Source organism: Penaeus chinensis, chromosome 2, assembly GCF_019202785.1.
Source record: "Penaeus chinensis breed Huanghai No. 1 chromosome 2, ASM1920278v2, whole genome shotgun sequence".
NCBI lineage: Eukaryota > Metazoa > Arthropoda > Malacostraca > Decapoda > Penaeidae > Penaeus > Penaeus chinensis.
In genome coordinates, this window is record NC_061820.1 from 4,708,512 (window position 1) to 4,713,511 (window position 5,000).

The 5,000-nt window shown below is 44.8% G+C and overlaps 1 protein-coding gene across 6 annotated transcripts in view; it reads left to right on the plus strand.

Annotated features, from left to right (window-relative positions):
• Nucleotides 1-5,000, plus strand: part of LOC125036855 (solute carrier organic anion transporter family member 74D-like) — a 166,877-nt gene that overhangs the window by 95,997 nt on the left and 65,880 nt on the right. The window contains exon 1 of one of the 6 annotated variants that reach the window (XM_047629792.1): nucleotides 1,834-2,339. The exons of 4 other annotated variants lie outside the window; for them this stretch is intronic. The gene's annotated coding sequence lies outside the window, so the exon portion shown is untranslated. Of the gene's footprint in view, nucleotides 1-1,833; nucleotides 2,340-5,000 lie in introns of those variants that run through there. One more of the 6 variants, XM_047629774.1, reaches the window with a different exon arrangement.

The following is a 5,000-nucleotide window of genomic DNA, read 5'->3' on the forward strand; positions in this document are numbered from 1 at the left end:
TTGTTTATTTTTTGCTTAGTGAGTAGGTGGTCGCGAAGTGTGTTGTTTTGTACTACCGTTGTAGAGAATTGCATTAAAACTACAGTACATCGTGAGGGGACGGGAAGCGGTTTGTCGTTGTTCGTGTGAGTGTGGACGTCAGGAGGAGGAAAAATAGTGGAAGCAAGTACAAGATAAAACGAATGCGCGGAAGGGTGCAGAGATGAGCTCTAATCAGAAGGCATGTGAATCGATGTAGTTTAGGCAGCTTCGTTTCAAGGAAGCGGGGTATGTAACGAAGGGCTTGAGGAAGCGCAATCAGACAGGGAGAGGCACAGAAAAGGGAGTGGTACTGTTAGCAGCTGATTAGTCGTCAGACAGCGAGAGGTCTCGAAGTTTCGACAAGGTTACCCCAAGCTTCGTGTCGCCGTCGCATTCGCTCTGAACCCGACGGAACACGCGGGGCGGGGCAGTGGATTGGACACCTCCCGACGGCGCTCCGTCATCGCCCGGGGGATAGGACTTCCCTCGACGTATCCTTGCCATGGGAACGCTCCAGATCCGCCGTGGAGGAAAATTGTGGCTGATAAAAAGAAGACGAAGGCAGCTGATGATTGTGCGGTTTTGTTATGCGTGCGAGTAAAAGGCACCAACCTCGTTCCCTTCGGCGTGCACAAGGTCGGGCGCCAAGGAGAAGCTCAGGCGGTGTCACAACCGACGGTGGTGAAAGTCCTCCGAGTTTCCCAGCGAGCTGAAAGTGACACTTAACACAAACAATGGCCGGCGGTGCAGCGACTGTGCCCTCGCGCTGCTACAGTTTGCACCCGAGGCCAAGGGACGAGCTCTAGGGCACGGCCACGAGGCGGACTGAACCAGAGGCAGAGCTTCGGCCGTGCTCAGGGAACAAGCACCAGGGCTCACAAGGCCAGGAGCTCGCACTTAATCCTGCCGCGACGCTGCTACCTTGCCCGGACAGTGAAAGCAGTTGGCTCTTGCCCAATGTGACAAGAGATCAAGGCTGGTCCGGCCTGTTAGTGGCTGTCTATCCCCCAAAGGGTCCGCACACTGGCTCCCTCGCTGGTCTCAGGCAGCAGCGCTCTCGCCACGTGGTGCGTGCGAGGCGTCACGTGCAGGAAAGGCTCGGAGGACGGAGATTTCCAACACAGCCCAAGAAAGGCACTTTACCCGATTTTCTTTGGATTATTGTTGCTAGGAAGTGAACTGGTAATTACTTCCTCGCAGACAGCCTGTTTTAGAAACCTTGACGAACCCACTTTCCTGGAATAGGACCTGTGCCATAACCCTTGCGATGTGTATTGCGGGAATTTGAATCACCTCGTCTTCCACGCCCTCTGAGAGTCCTTGTCTCAGTTGGGGATACAGCAGAAAAAAGAGAAAATCCTTGCCCTTCAAATATTTCTGCAAGAGAAAGGAGACACTGTATTCGCCCTTTCACCAGAGTAAGGACTTTCCATCTTACCCTTCACCAGAACAGAAGACTTTCAACTCCACCCTTCACTCAAAGGAATTCTCACTCCACCCCATAACCGAAGGATAACGGCGTCAACCTTCACCACAGGAACACCCCCATCACCCTTCTCCAGAGGGAGACTTTCCTTTCGTTTCGCCCTCCGCAAAAAGGACCTCCCGCCCTGCCGTTCCCCTCGAAAAAAACGTCTCTCTCCTACGTCTGTAGGAGGGAAGGGCACGCAGCCTCCCTGAAGGCCTGCTCCTTCGGAAAGATCGGTGCAGGTGAGCGCAGCAGCGGCGGCAGCAGCGTGGGCCGCGATCCAGGGGAGGTGAAGCACCGGGTCCCCGCCAGTGTGTCGGTGGCCGCGTTCACAGTACCAGTCCGTTAACCAGCCGCGCGCCGCCTCGCCTCGCTCTTGCCTCGCTCTCGCTTCACTCTCTCCCGAGAGCTCGCGCCGTCCCGTTCCGTCCGGCGCTTCCTCGCTCGCACACACGCGGGATGCTGCTCGGGCCGCCCGTGGGATGCTGACGCGCGCACAGTGCAACTCCGCAGTGCTCGAGTGACGGCGATGAAGTTTATTTACATAAACAATTCCAGTCGACGAATTGTACCCTGAGTTGTGTTCGGAATAATAATTCTAAAAATTCGGACAAAATCCTTCTCGTATGCCATTTTTCATGTCTTTAAAGACGGAAGTGATACTTATTAACGAAAGGAATATTTGATGATCAATAGTTTTACCTACTGTTAGAATTAATTGACTGATACCACTGGCCGCCAGTGACTTCACTTAGAAGAACGACATTATCCAAGCTGCCTCTCCACGAGTTTTTTGGGAACAGCAAGTTCGTGTAAAGATTTCGCCATGATGCTCGGGGATGTTTATGCCGTAAGTTATACTTGATGTGCCCTTTCGAGGTGAAAATAAACGTGTATGGGAGATCACATTACGCATATAAGTATATATATGTATGTATGTAAATATGTATATGTATGTATGTAAATATGTATATGTGTATGTATGTATATATGTATATATATATATATATATATATATATATATATATATATATATATATTTATATATATATACATATATATATATTTATGTGTATATATATTTAGATATCTGTATCTGACTTCTATCGACCTATATGTATATCTGTTCCTATCTATCCATCTACCTATCCATGCCTATATCTATATTTATCTATCTATCTCCGTATCTATCTACTATATATATATATATATATATATATATATATATATATGTGCATTTGTGTGTGTGTGTGTTGTATAATGTATATATGTATATATGTATATACCTGTATATATAATGCGTGTGTATGTGTGACTAAATAACACAGTGCAATCCTACGACTATGGTAATGTTTCCAAATGTGTGTGTAAGTGGGGGCAACTGGAGCCGGTGGCTGTATGTCTTCGGCTGAACAAGACGTGTGAAACATGCGTCTGCCAATGGGTGATGAGTTTCCCTTTGCGTGTAGAAGTGTATTTCGAAAAAGAAAACTGCTAAAGAAATCGTGATTCGATCTTTAGAACGCAAAATAAACGTAAATGTTTACAATAGCTTTTGCTCAGATCGCTATGAGTGAACTTCAAAAGATGACAGATACACGAACGCTTCGGCTACTTAAAAGCCACCTGGAGAATACTGATTCAAGGCTCCAAGGCGAACGAGACGTCAAACACACGTCATTTACATATATATGTAATACCTATACGAAGCTGTCTTTGTGTGTGTGTGTGTGTGTATATATATATATATATATATATATATATATATATATATATATATATATTTATATATATTCATATGTATACATATATATATATACATGTATGTATATATGTATATATATATATATTTTTTATTTATTTATAGTATACATATAGTGTTTTTGTGCGTGTGTGTGTCTGTGTTCGTGTGCCTGTTTATATGTATGTACGTAAGTATAGATATTGATATGTGTGTGTATATATATATATATATATATATATATATATATATATATATACACATATATATATACATACATATGTGTGTGTGTGTGTGTGTGTGTGTGTGTATATATATATGTATATATATATATATATATATATATATATATATATATATATATGATTAAGCTTAGCACTTGCGAAGAGGAAGGGGCGAAAGGGTCACTTTTGTGCCGCGTCAGAGCGGGATCCTCGGCCCTTAACATCCACAAGGGCGAGCTAATTACATCCATTCTCCTGCTCTTGCTCACCGACCTTGTCAAAGACTTTTAATTTTTTTACTTTGTGTTTTTTTGTGCGTGTGGGTGAGAGGATCGTACATGTACCCCGTGTTCTTGTTTGTTTTGTTTTGTTGCAATCTGACTCTTAATAGCTATTCATCGCACATCCATTGCACTTTCACAACGAGCGGGCTTTATATCGACTTTCACTCGCTTTTTGTAGACTTTCATTCTTCTGCGTATTTTCCGGGTAACGGTACTGTGGCTATCATAGTAAAGAGGTTGTTACATAAGACTTGTACGTGTCATTCATCTTGTTTTGACTCCGCGCGTAAATAATGATTGATTGAGTGTGAAAATTGATGATGATAAATGCATCTTTCGTATCCTTGTCACTGTATTTAGTCACTGAAACGGATCAGCAGTGAAAGTGGTAGTGCCTGACGTGCAAGGGTTAGACACAGAGATAGCTTAACACGAGGGAATTAGAAACGCGGTTATATCCTAATGCACACGACTCAGAACCACAACGAAGATCCAAAACAAAACGTTCAGAACCACAGTGGCAGCTTAACACATGGGAACTCAAGACCACAGTGATAATCTAACACGATACTCGCAGAAATATAGTGATAAACTAACACATACGCCTTAGAAAAGAAAACACATAATCTAACGCACAATCCCCATACACAGTAAACAAGCACACGCACAATCAAACACATGTGGAGTTCATGTCGAACAAATTGCAAAAAGAACAGCGGAGGGAAGAACAATAAAACACACGAATATGTTCCTCCCTTCGTTTTTTCTATTTGCAAGCAAACACATACACCCACTAACACCATAACGCACAACCCTCAAAAACACATGCAACATATAACACACAATCCTCACATGCACACCCAGCTCCTCAGAAGAGAGCTAAGAACCGCCAGTACAGTACAATGACACGGTCCAAGGCAGCAGCAGCAGCGGCCGCGATAGCCAGAGCGTCGCACGGGAAGTGTTTTTTGCCAGTCACCGGTTTGCGAGGGTCAGGGGGTCAGCCTTGGCTCTTGCTTGAGGCCTGGGGGAGTTGCTTGTGTGTGTGTGTGTGTGTGTGTGTGTGTGTGTGTGTGTGTGTGTGTGTGTGTGTGTGTGTGTGTGTGTGTGTGTGTGTGTGTGTGTGTGTGTGTGTGTGTGTGTGTGTGTGTGTGTGTGTGTGTGTGTGTGTGTGTGTGTGTGTGTGTGTGTGTGTGTGTGTGTGTGTGTGTGTGTGTGTGTGTGTGTGTGTGTGTGTGTGTGTGTGTGTGTGTGTGTGTGTG